The 13,498-nt window shown below is 44.5% G+C and overlaps 1 protein-coding gene across 17 annotated transcripts in view; it reads right to left on the bottom strand.

Moving 5' to 3' along the window:
- The window catches only part of GRAMD1B (GRAM domain containing 1B), a 134,307-nt gene that overhangs the window by 64,412 nt on the left and 56,397 nt on the right, over positions 1 to 13,498 (bottom strand). The window contains exons 1-2 of one of the 17 annotated variants that reach the window (XM_075774764.1): positions 5,995 to 6,065; positions 3,036 to 3,079 (exon numbers count right to left, since the gene is read on the bottom strand). The exons of 11 other annotated variants lie outside the window; for them this stretch is intronic. The gene's annotated coding sequence lies outside the window, so the exon portion shown is untranslated. Of the gene's footprint in view, positions 1 to 3,035; positions 3,080 to 3,779; positions 3,886 to 5,994; positions 6,250 to 13,498 lie in introns of those variants that run through there. 5 more of the 17 variants (XM_075774762.1, XR_012838786.1, XR_012838785.1 and 2 more) reach the window with 5 other exon arrangements.

Below are 13,498 nucleotides of genomic sequence, written 5' to 3'. Positions count from 1 at the left end.
ATACTGTCCACACAGGACAGTGCTTTACATGTCCTCTGCACAAGAACATCTGTACAAAGTGACAGACAGTAATGAATTAGGTCTTGGCGTAGCTGGAAGCACAGAGACAACTACGGAAATTAAGTCATATTTAATGTTTAGCACTATTTTATTCACATATCAGCTCTTCTGCATTACCCGGTTGTCCTTTTCCCCTTACATATACTTCTCCAAGCAAATGAGCAACTCCCATCGAATAAAAGCCAAGGAAATAATCTCTAAGCAAAAGCTCTGCAGTAAACAGGCATCTTTTGTGCCTTCACTTGTTCCCGTTACAGCTCGTAAGAGGAACGCGTTTCCATCAAGATGGAACAAGTAAATCAGGTGCTTAAACATCTCCCCACACACCCCCTAAAAGGTTTGAGGACTTTCCATGTTACATACTTACAGTATAGGGAACAAGAACCTTTCAGTGTCAGGGGAATGAAAGGCAGCTCACTGATTTATGTTCCTCATTTCCACTAGCTGATTACCTGGAAAGTGATTCATGCTTTCCCAGGAAGCATTCTAGCTTCATGTTGGCCTGTTTGGGGGGGATTTTTTGCTAACAGTTTAACTACTTTTCCCCTTGGCGCTCGGCAAGGAATAGGAACAATCAGGGTTCCTATTTTTACCAGGGCACCACATAAACAAAGCTGTTAGGTGACGTGGCACCACGTCACAATCCCAAAGCATGGTGGCATACAAGGGACAAACAAACAATTTTCCAATTCCGCTAACAGTTCTGAAAAGCCTCAAGATAAGGATGAATGATTGATTACCCAGGGATTAAAACCACAGGCTACAAAAAAAAAGGTGCACCCTTCTGTTTTTCATGTGCTAAATATGGGACCATTCTTTGGCATACCAGGAAACCACGGTTCTTGAGATACCCGGAAAGGTGCCCCAGTAGAAAAGGAAGTGACAGCGTAACACAATGGAGAGCAGCCGTGGAAGGAAGTAACATCCTGATATTACATCCCATGGACGCTTTTGACATTGTCTCAGGCTGAGAAAATAAATCTGTTAAACCTTCTCAGAAGTTCTTTGCTAGCTCAGGCAAAGCCCAGCAGAAATTAAGCAAAATGAACAGCATCCCTTGGAGGCTCCAAGCCAACCATAAAAGGCTTAACTGACCCAAACTCAGAAAAGAAAATAGACTATGGAAGAACATTTGAGTTTCAGAAAAGAACAAGGGGCTAAACATCAGAATTCGCCATGGTGTAAGCCCAAATAAACCCGCATACATCACGGTAATATTTTCATCATCATCAACTTCCAAGTTCAATTTTTCACTCAAGATACTTTTTCCCCAAAAGATAATTAGGTTCTCAGTACATTCACACTAAGATGGTGTTTTAACACTGTAGATCATGTTTTCCTTTAATTAAAACCAAGAAACTGTAAAAATGGGTACAAAAAAGAATTTTAAACTGACTTTGTTGCTCTTGACTTTGAAAAGGTCTGTTTTTCAACCCAGAAAAGCCAGAGTCCCTCCAAATGCCACAACAGCTAAAAGTGAGAGGGAATGTCAGTGTCATTCTCAACTGGCTCTGCTGCCACTGACCCTTCAACATTCTTGGTGGTTAATTTTTCTCAAGCACTACAGCTGTAAGTAGGTTTGCAGTGACAGGCAGTTGAAGCTAGAGCAAATGTGATCGTGAGGGATCATTTCACCTTTATAAAGCAACGTTTACCCAGAAGTACATCGTACAATTTATTGAGACGCTAAAAGCTCAAAACCTGCATTGACATGCAACCCAGTCCCAGGGCAAAACAGGGCAGGTCTTCAGTATCAGCCAGGCGTCTGGGAAGTGGAATTGAAAAGGATACGGTATTTAGCAGAAACAAACGTGAAAAGGAAAAACACAAACTCAAACTGGAATTCTAGCTAGGACATAAGAATAAGCCCTACAATCTGTTAGCAGCACCACAGGGAGGTTTTTAACCATGGACTCCTACCCGCACATAGAACAGTTACCTCCAGGAACACAGCATGCCATGTCACCATGCTAGGGTACCCAGTTCAGTGCAAGCTCAAAAGCAGAAGTTTTAGAACTACTAACGCCATTTCCCACTCTTTCCTAGCTATCGCTCTCTTCAACCACACTTAATTTCAGACCCTGCTGAAATAACAGCACAAGATACACTTTGCAGACACGTTCCCTGCATTTTAACCTTGTTCCGATGCCAAGGGAAGTCACATCAGTGGCAGGGTCGTGCTAGAAAACAAACCGTTTGCTACGAAGAAGTAATCAGCGGTCCCTGCCATGAGATACAACCATTCAATGGCGAGACAATTGTGTGCTTCCCAGGTCTCACCGAACCATGCCAAAGCCATGCACAGTATACATCTCCCATTTCTACCTCGCCAGCCCATCTGGATCCACCCAGTCCCATTCCAACAGATTTCCAGGCTGTTAGCCCGCAGGAAAGCGGAACCCACACAACCTGGTAAAAGCAAGCAGCACAGGCAACAGAAGCCTCACAGAAAAGGGCGGATGCATCTATAAGCTCGAATTACTTTCTCACTCGGCACTCCCCCGAGATCCTTTCCAAAAAAAATAAGAAATCAGGCTGCCAAAAGGCATTTCTACTCGCACAACGGTCCCCGGGAGTGGGAAAGCTGCCCCTAAAGCACCCTCTAGTGTCACTTTGTCATACAGCAGCAGAGCAGGTTCCTGCCAGCATCCCGGCTCCCTCGGCCTCAGGGACAAACTGCGCTGACAGTAACACACCCTCCCCTATTTCTCTCCCCCCCTCACCCCCGACCTTCACACGTAGAGCATCAACATTTTAAGATTTTTCTCAAGTCTTACAAGAAAAGCAACATATAGAGACCTTGGCCACGATATCGCTTCCTCCCAGAACCTGAATCCCATCAGCAACCCCAGCGCTAGTACCACTCCCAGCATCAGGGAGAAAAGGGTCAGGAGAAAGTAAAAAGGCTGAAAAAGTAAGAAGTTGCCAAGCGAAACCACTTACGCACAGTGAGGCCGGCAGCATTTCCATCCTACCTTTGCTGTCGCCATATCAGACGTCTCCATGTTTTCTGCTTGGCCTATCAGTAAAAAAGAGCATTGAAGGAGAAGGGAGGGGAGAGAAAGGGAAAGTCAAAAGAGGATGAAGAATAGAAGACAAACAACTTGACAGGAGGATGAGAACAATAAGAAAGTCACTTAAGAGCTAGTCCCAAGTTTTCCCTCCTGCCCCCAGAGATAGGCAGAAAAAGCATCTCAAGCAGATGTCCCAATTTAGACACTTGACTGGAGTCTATCACAAGACCCAAGTCATTGCCACACCACCACCACCCCCCCAGCCCCACTCAATTCCTCCCCACCCCTACCCAAAGGTCTAGTAGGATGATGAGAAAGAGTACCCTCTGCCCAGCTTCCTTTTGAAGCCCAAGCTTCGGCAGCGAGCAGGCAAGCAACCCATCTTTGTCCCTCTTGCTCTATGGGAAGGAAGAGTGACCCAACCAACCCCCCCCAAATGAGGACTTTAGGAATCAGGAGAAAGGAAGAAAGCAAGTGGGTTCTGGGCAGTGCACAAGTAAAGGAGCGATCAGACATAAGGAGGGTGGAAAGAAGGAAGAGGCAGCTTCTGAAAGGAAAGAGTGAAAGGGGTCAGCCAGACAGGTAGAGAAGCAATGCTGCAAAATAAGCATACCAGAGAGAGACCACGTAAAGAGAGAGATTTACACGTGCAGAGAAAAATGCAAGGTGGAGGCTAGTCATCTGCACCCTACTGAGAACACTCACCTCGGTAACACTCAGAAATGATTGGACCTAAACTAGGAACTGTTTGGTGCACACTCTCAGCTCAGACTGAAAATATCAAATCATCATCTAAGGTAAAATTTGTCCCAGCATCAGGAGGCATCCGTAGCTGCCGCGGCCCTGCCCGGCTGAGGCCGGCCCTGATTGGCGGAGCGGAGTGACTTCATGCCACCCCATTCATCACCGAGCTTCTCCCTCCCCGGTCCTGCAGGCTCCTCCTGGCCTACTTTACTACAGTAAATCAGTCTGGAGCCTACAAGCTAGCCAGCCCAGGAACCGTTGTACGCAACTCCTCAGAGCGCTCTGGCAAACCAGACAGACATGAGCAATCCTGGCTGGAAGGGAGGTAGAAAAAACACTGCAGAGCTCAGTCAAATTAAGAGCCTCTGAGGGCTAGAAACATCACTGCTTGAAAGTGCTTATTCATACAACAGCGCAGCACGCTGTGCTCAGGCACCGCAGTATAGTACACAAAGACCAGGGGCACTGGGAAATGATTTACAACGCGCTAAACAGTTTACACGCATTGAAAGGCGGCTATGTAGCCTCTGCAAAACCGTACCGCTACTACTCCCTTGCGCACGGGCGTACGCACACAGAGCAGACCCGCTGGGTTTTATTTTATTAAGTATTTTGCAGTCCTGCCATTAGTATGCACTGGAATATAGATCAGATGCCACTCATGCAGATGTGCAATATAAACAGGAAAGAGCAGTTCACAGACAGACAACAATACTTAGCACTCAAACGACCTCTAACAAGGGCCATCAGAATACAATATATACAGAGAACACTCCTGCCAAGTCCTGTCTCAGCATAGAGAAAATATATATGTCTGGTATGTGTTTCTGTTGTGACGCAGTCACCTGCTTATACAATCAATGCTGGCACACTTCACCTTTTTACTCAGCATATTCAAATACCCCAACCTCAGGCTCGTCTGGAACATAAAGCCCATCTCATGAACACATTTTAAAAATCTCCATCCCAAGCATTGCTGTGGATATAACGTAGCTTCAACACACCCAATGCCACATAGGAAAAATACTACCACACCATCTGAGTTACACTCCATGCATGAGGTAAGGATTGTAATCCTTGTTGCAGACTAGATGGGTATCCAAATGCCTCCTATGCTATAATATTGATGACACACAGTCATCCAAAAAGTAACCATAAAATATCCAGTGCAAAGATATACAAATAGCAAGTGCACACACTGTGGACAATCTTCTCCCTAACCCCTCTTTTATGGGGCCACTGAAGTCACTAATAGCAGCCTACTCCCTTATCTGCATTTTGCTACGAGTAATTACAGCAGCATGGTGGGAAAAACACTACAACAGCCTCACAAAGGACCTTCAGCAAATCCTAAGCCAGAGGACCAGTAAAGCCTGACTTCACAATTCAGAAACAGTTGTTTTTTCTATGTTTCAGTCTCTTCACAGCAGAGACTATCTGCAGTTCCAGCAGGGTGCAATAGCTCATGAACTTAAGAGCAAACAGGAAACGTGCCCTGAGGAAGTCCACTTTTTTGAAGGGAACAACCCACTATGACACAAAGTCTGGGTAAGAATTAGAAGCTCTAGAAATAGCTACAGCAATAGTCACATTAGCTCAGGGTTTGAGCTCGTAATTATCTTACAAATTAGAAAACATTGCTTGTTATAAGCACCACCTGCAAGTGTCACTGCCTCTTCAAATAGTCACACACTGTCACAACGCACAGCCATTAGGGCATCCTCTGTACAGATACATCATTGTGGCTTTACTACTGCCCATCGCTACTACAGTTCTAAACTTCACGCTAACCAGAGAGCAGACTCACCTCAAAGATTCATAGCAGCTGAAAAAACTTATTTATTGAAGTACCCTCAACACAGAAACAGAGGGCTTAGAAGGCTCAGATTACTTCACTAGAAAAGGTACACAACCTGCAGGCACAGAGTGCAGCATGCTACCCGTGAGGCATCAGCCACGGCTTGATTCTCCCATATGGCAAGAAAGGAAAGTCTGCAGGAGTTAGGGGTGCACTAAAAACCCCTTTTTGAAACATGCATGCAAAACAAAACCTGTTAGTAACAGAACTAGTAGGAGAGAAAACTAGAAGCAAATCAGAAAGTGTTATGGGGAGAGATAAAGAACTGCTATGAGGAATGCCAGAACATAAGGAAGAGATAGTTCAACTGCTATGCACCTTAGTGTACAGATCCCCAGGAAAATGTGCCAGATGGATAAACTCCTGAATCCTTCCCAAAGTCAGTGTTCTGCAGCTCTGCTGTCAGGGAAAAAAAAAAAATCACATGCATCTGGAAGCTGCACATCTCCATCTCCCCAGGAAAAATCTCAGAAAGGACTCCCTCTTTGGTGCAGCAGCTGGGAAGTCACGTGAGGCTTCATTTCCAGAAAGAAAAATATGCATTTTGCACTCTTGGCATCATGGGAGTTGTAGTCACACTGTAAACAGAAAGTGTCTGTAAGCCACTTCTAAGCTATGCAAGTGCAGCATTTGTCATGGCATGCAAGTTGTAACTTCGGGTCTTGGAAAGGAGAGAAAAGTAGGACAGCATCATAGAAGTAGCTTCAGCTATCCTGGAAGAAGAGAATGGAGAGAAGCTCCCCTCCATCAGAAGGTGAAGAAAAATAATCCTCTATGGAGACTTTGGAGAAGAAAGAATACTACGGTGAAAGGAGAAAGAGGGTCAAGTATCAGGAGAGTGGAGAAACTGGGATGAATCAGATTGCTACTGCTTCTTTCTTGAGCAATACTGTAACAGAAGAGGGCCGCCGCTTTCATGCAGTCCTTTGGCTCTTTCTCCTCATTGTCTTGCATGTTTGAACTCTTAACCTTCCATTTGCTTGACATGGTGCAATAACCTCCTCCACCCCAGAAAGAGACTTAGTCACTCTGAAAAGGGGCAAGCTAACAACAGAAAACTTCATGACTCATGGCATGCTTCATAGAGAAACTCCTCCTTGATTTGAATTTGTCAGGGAATGAAAAGCCATCTTTAATTTTTACATTCCTTTGCAAATAACTTGCAGTGAAAAAAGCAATAAGACTTCATTAATTGGGCAGAAATATCGCAGCCTGATCATCTCCCTTTTCATTTAGGTGAAGATATTCTGAAATAACTCATGGCATGAAGTCACATCACACTATAGCCCAATACCTTAACAGAACAAGATTTTCACTCAGAATATTGCTGAACATCTGGTCTCTCAAAATCCAAGTCCTTTAAAATGCCTAACAGCCAAGACACTTTGGATCTGTTTAACTTAAAAGCATTTCAAGTACATGGAACAAAATCTTTATATGGAGTCCAATAACCTTCAGTCTTTGGGCTGGCACTGCCTAAGGTATAATCCATAGACACACAGGTAGATAGCACACCAGAGAAACAAACCCTTCTGTACATATCTGGACCCGTGGGATGTCTAAGACAGTATCATATCCTGGGCAAAAAAAAAAACACCTTCAGATGTTTCAGATAAATGGGTGAAAGCCTCATAGCAAGAACATACACCACAATATTTGGTTTTAACGATAAAAACCCTAGAGGAATGACTGCAAATTGATGAAAGGAAGGGAAAGGTCCTAGATCCTTCATTTCTGAAACTCAAGACAGAAGAAAGTAGCTAAAAGCAGGGGCTCAAGACTCAGGTCTTAAACACAAGCTTCCAGTTTACAGAGAGGCATTTCAGGTAAGTAGTGAAATCCTCCCCACAGCCCAAGTCACTCACTATCTCTTGCATGTTTGAGAGGTCTTCCAGTGGCATCAGCAACAGGATAGAACAGAGGATGACAGTCTGCAAATAGGAATACAATACAGAGGATGCCTGTTTTCCCAAAGCTACGCTGCACTGGGGAACCCAGGATAGAGATTCCTAGTTTCTGAGGGGACTGATGCATGGCAGGTACTGCACAGAACAGCCGCCGGCTCAAGCTCACATAAAGAAGTCTGAGGATTTACATGTCTAAGCCTGAAGCAAAGTTTCTTTTCCAGAGTACAGAAATAACAAAATCTTACAGTGCCGGAAACTGTTAGACTCCCATCCATCAAGCAAGCCCATATTACATATGGCATGCCATTTAAACAAGAGGAAGGGGTTAGGGAGAGAGCACATAACAGCACACTACAACTGAAGATTTGGGGCAGAGTACTTAAGAGGGAAAGGAAAAGTATTAGGTCAAACTTGCAGGAGAACAGGAAAAAAGCAGAGGGGCTCAAGGACAGACCTCGGCGAGTATCATTACAATGCCTGACCTTGTTACGATGCATGGTGCAGCGGGGAGACGCATGCTGCCATCTTATCACCAAAATGCACAACAAATACTCTGCAAAGGCCAAGAAAAAAAAATGGATGGGAAGAAAAACAAGGAGAGAGAAGGAAAAGAAGAAATGCAGAGGTCAGCGAGCACTCACACGGTTACAGTCATCTGCAGAAATGGGGAAGTCTGTCCAAGTGCCAATGTGCTCCCCAGCAATCTGAGGAAGCGTCACTTCAGCAGCAAGGGAGCAAAACACTGTTGAATTGAAAGAGGATGGAATCCCAGCTTGTTTACACATGCACAGTAGTTTGGGGGAAAAAGCAGCACGGAGCAGTGACCTCAGAATCCACCGTGGAAAGATGTAATGCCACCATTGAGACAGTTCTAGAACGGCTTTTACTGATATTATTGTAGTCACTGCAGTTTGGCCCCAGAGGGAAGGAGCAGTGACTAGGCTGATGAGAAGGCAGAGCTATGGAGAAATCTCCAAAGAGCTTGATCTGCGCAAGAGGCACAGGTCTCCTTTCTCTGCTCTCAGATTTCTTCCATCACAGGCAATTCAATTTTAAAGGCACAGCTGCCTTTAAGTCTCTCTGCCAGATATGCTGCTGCTATGGAATAAGATGCAAAAGCCCAAGCAAATTTAAGAATTTTCTATTGAAACAAAAAGAGTTTGAGGTTAATAGTTACCAGGATGAAACTCTCAAGGCCAGAATTAACCAACTACCATTTCTCTTGAACTAGATGGTCCATTCCCTGGTGCAAGCTAACACAGCTTTTCCCAAGTCTCCTGAAACAGGGGGAAAAAAAACTGGTTTGAAGATCAACATCACTACCAATTTTCTTCTTGGTGAAAGGCATGGGTGTTTAGCTCAGGAAGAAGCCAGGGTATGGCTTGCAGAGGTACAGTCCATAAAAGGATGTTCCAAGCCTGGCCAACCCATTACAAGGAAGTTTTTCTGCTCTTTGCCTTTTCTGCCAAGACTCTCTGATCCACTGGTAAATGGAGCAGCCTGAGCAGCTCGGTCTGAGCTATCAGGTCTCCACAGGGGACTCTCTACACTTTCTGCCTGATGATTAAGATGCCCCCTTCTCCCACCAACAAACCAGCACCAATTAACACTTCTTCCCAGGAACACACAGATGAGGTCCTCTTACTATGTGTGTTCAACACTCTGCTAAATGGAGTTACAATCTCAGGGCAGAGAAGAGGTACATAAAAAGAGGCAGGTAAAAAAGTTGGAGCAATCTCTTCATAAGGTACGTACCATTTAACTACATCTTACATTAAGCAGCTATTCTTTGTGCGCTGCATTTCCAAATAGCATCTTATTTCCTATGGTCACAGAATGCAGCGAGAATTAAAGACACACTTACCATCAACCACACAACTCCCCTCCTCCCCACCCCAAGTTGTTTCTGCTTCTTTATTTTGTATTACAATTTATTTTGAATGCTTGGTATTTCCTCATTTAGACAGCCAACTATGAAGTATAAAGATGCACATATTTTCCAAAGTAAACATTGCAAATACTTGCATATGCCAAAGATATATAGCACTAAAAGCATGGAAGAGGCCTGATAAAGTGTTTGTGTGCTGACTGTAAAGTTAGGGAAAAGCTGATTTGTTCAGGGACTCATTGAGAGCCATCTGTACAACAGAGAGCTGCTATCTTATAAGAGTAGGAGGATGTTTCACAAAGTAAATCCAAAATAATTTTAATTCACAGTTCAGACAAATGCCCTTAGAGTTTGGGGGGGAATTTTTTCATCCCTACAGAAAAGTAAGAAGTATCCTGCACTGAGCAGCTGGGTTTCAGAAACAGCTGACGACCACACAGTAAAAAAGGGCCTGCAAAAGGTCTCTGTAAGGGCAGAAGCACATGCATTCAAGCTGAAAAAGAGCTGTTCCCAGATCCTCTTCCACCGCTCATATAACCTGCCAGAGTCTCAGGGGAAGCTGAGGCAGCAGCAGCATGGCTCAACAGCACTTTCTCCTCCAGGTGCAGTCCGAAGCTTAGGCAGGACTATCAGCCTCTCTGTGCATTCCGCTTCCCTAAGCGATTCGCCAGAAAGCCAGGGCTGTGAACAGCAACACCAGTTTTAATTTAGACATATACTATGGTCCCAGACTCTCAAAAAATTGAGGTGGGAAGAACTATAAAAATGCTGTAAAAAAGCCTTCAGTTTCTGCCCTTCAACCTATGCCAGTCCTGTCTATCAATTTATTGGCTCAACAGGTGGGTTTTAACCTGCTTATTCACGCAATACTTCTCCCAACCTAGTCACTCGAGTATTTATCATCTTTTCTATGCCCACTGCACATGAAGAGTACATTACAAATTAGGAGATTTTGCTCCATCTCATCTCCAAGACTGTCAGGTAAAGCTTGAAATCTTTGAGCTCTTATTAACAATCAAGGTAGATTAAAGCTGTACCAACTCAAGTGAGTTACTATACCTTGAGACACCCTTCTCACTCCACTGCTTGGAATTACAAACCCCTGTACTAAGGGTGGCAAGAGAGATACTAGACACCACTTCTGTAATAAGTACATAGTATCTCTCTTGCCACCCTTAGTACAGGGGTTTGTAATTCCAAGCAGTGGAGTGACCACGATCAGCAGCTCAATCTGCTAACTTGAATAGTCAACAGTCAGCACAAGCCAAGATACCATATGTGGTCCCCTCTTCAGCTGGGATGTCTGTCTGGCATCACATTTTAGTCTTTTATTATTGATTATTAACTAGCATAATTTCAACCTCCCAGGCAGTATTCTGAAGAGGGAAACGCCCCTTTCAAACTAGGGCTTTTTGGCCCCAAAGGCCACAGAGAAGCTAAAGGACAACTTCTGTTATCTGCATCCTCCCATACTTTTTGTCTTCTCCATCAACTGACTGTTGGCTTAGATTGAACATTTGAGTTCTGTGCAGCTAAGATCACCTTTTGCTTCCACTTAAATAGCACACCAGGTGCCAGACTATGAGCAGGGATCCTAGGCATTGCGGTATGCAAATAATATTAACAAAAGATTTCAGTAACACATGACCAACTAGATTTGCAGCTATTCGCGGGGGGGGGGGGGGGGGGGGGCGCGGCACCCAGGAGAAAGAGATCTGGTTAAAGACTGAAAAAGTAACACAGAACTCCAGAATAATATTTTGAGATGTACTTTTTTTTGGTGTCTGCCCAGCTGTTTCCCCAAACATCTCCTTCCCTTCACAAGGAAAAGACATTAGGAAAAGGGGACCTGAAGAGCTGTTAAAATAAAACAGGATGGTGTACATCACCTTTGTTTTACTGCACTGTATTAATCAGTCACACCACATAAGATAGAAGCAAGGAACAATATACTTTCAAAGCTTTTTTTGCAGCAGGATCACCAGGCACATTCATGACATGACTCATAAGTACATCTCGGTTTCTAATGACATCTCGGTTAAAAAGCTCCCAGCATGAAGGAAGGTGGGTTTCTCTGACAGGGAAACAAAGAGGTATTGCCTACATGATGCTCTTTGAGGAAACCTTGCCCTGATTTCTAGCATCAGTTCGTTGCTACAAGTGTTATGAAGAGAAGGAGAGATCACTGGCACAGTTAAAATTCCCAGACCCTTCAAGTTTGAGCACATGCAACAAAATTGGAAGGATAGTTATAGCCCCTACAAGTGTCCCAGGCCACACCCCAGCTTAAAAGGGCATCCCCATCAAAAGGGATGTGTTCTACACCTTGGGAAACTCTGGCCTAGAGATTTAAAGTCTGTGACAGAGGTTCTATGGCAGTCACTCCCTGCATCACCGCATAAACCTGGCCACACGCTAACAGAATTAGGTATCAGGCTCCCTAAAAAACCTTCACTTCTCTGAATCTTTGAAGCCCCCTAGCTCTGGCTGTGAGAGACTGAAATCAGTTAAGTTCCCTGAGGCTCTCTCATGGCTAATTTTATAGCAGAACAGAAGTTCTGCTGCAACAGAAGCCCACAATGGCCTTGTCTTTCTTTACTGAACTTGCCCTTTATTTGGTCAACAATTGGGCCATTTTCAGACAATCTCAAGAGGCCCTAAAGACAGGCTTAATGCCAACACTTTCCCTCTCAGAATTCCCCCCCACACACACACTTGGTATGAAACGGAAGGAGGTGCAAGCAGAACAAATCTAAATTAGTCCTCTAAACAACCAGCCTTGCTCGCAACAGCCAGTTGGCATCTCGCAGCAATGGCTACTCAAAAAAAGTCCTGGGTAGAAGATGCAAGCAGGAAAAGGAAGCTGGAAGCGCAACACATTCTGCACCACAGCCACTGCACCACTCGTCGTTAGAGGTTAGCAAGCAAAGCCTGGAATACATCTAAGCAGGTTAGTTACACCAGGAAATTCTGTCCAAGGAGCACAGGGAAATAACTTTGATTAGCTCAAACCAAGCTATAGGTGCCAGCATGATCTTCAGCATCCAGCTGATAGCTTAACTCCCTCAGACCTGCTGCTCGCAATACAGGGAAGGCTCAGAGGCACAGCGAGTGCTCTGTTGCAAGGTGAAACCATGCAAGCTGCTCAGCAGCTGACCGGACGCTGCACAAAAAAGCCTGCTGACAAGGGCCAAGGAAGCTTATGTACAGAACAAGAAACCTATGAAAGGGGATGGTTAGTTATAATGCATTCCAGCCTCCTACCCACTTTTTTCTGCCGCTTCTCCACGTGCTTCGAGATAGCTGCTGTAATATTCTGAGAATCACAGTGCTCCCAGAGGATACAGAGCTGATGGGGTGACCGTTACTTAAGGTCTGCAAGTGAAGTGCAGTTACACAACTGAAACTTCTGCTCTTGGAAACAGGAAGGAAGGGTAAGGAGTCTGTCCTGTGTCTCAGATAAGGAAAAAGAGGGACATTAAAACGCCTCTTCACCTCCTCCTCATGTTCCCAAGCATCACGAGCTAGTGACGCAGCCATGTGAGGTCTGTCAGACCTCCTCTGCATTCAGCAATACACAAGGCACATTGGGGTTTATAATCTTAATTAAGACTGGTCCCATAGAGACAGAACTGATCGAGAAATGGAGAAGCAAGATCCAAATCCTGGTTTGTCCTGCTGTCACAGCTAGAGTAAGACCACGCCATTTCTTGTAAAGTTACATTACTGATCTGTATGGAAGTTCTCACACCGCAAGCTGTCTCAGAGCTAACTGCTTTTAGAAGGGAAATAGGCAGGTATCATTTTGCCATGACAGCTTGAACAGAGGGACAAATTTTAAGAATTATTTCTTTTTAGTGATGGTGGAGATTCACACGATCCATTTTACTTACTGTCTGCACAAAAACTCTCCATGACATCAATGAAACTGGTCTCATGAGTAGCAATCAGATAATGCCCAGAGGTATATTTGACTACATTACTATAGATAGCATGAAAATATCCTGCTCTCAAGTTTGCTCTGAAC

This window comes from Balearica regulorum, chromosome 23, assembly GCF_011004875.1.
Source record: "Balearica regulorum gibbericeps isolate bBalReg1 chromosome 23, bBalReg1.pri, whole genome shotgun sequence".
In the NCBI taxonomy this organism is placed as follows: domain Eukaryota; kingdom Metazoa; phylum Chordata; class Aves; order Gruiformes; family Gruidae; genus Balearica; species Balearica regulorum.
Note: the sequence above shows the minus strand (reverse complement) of the source record. Positions and strands in the feature narration are given on the sequence as shown.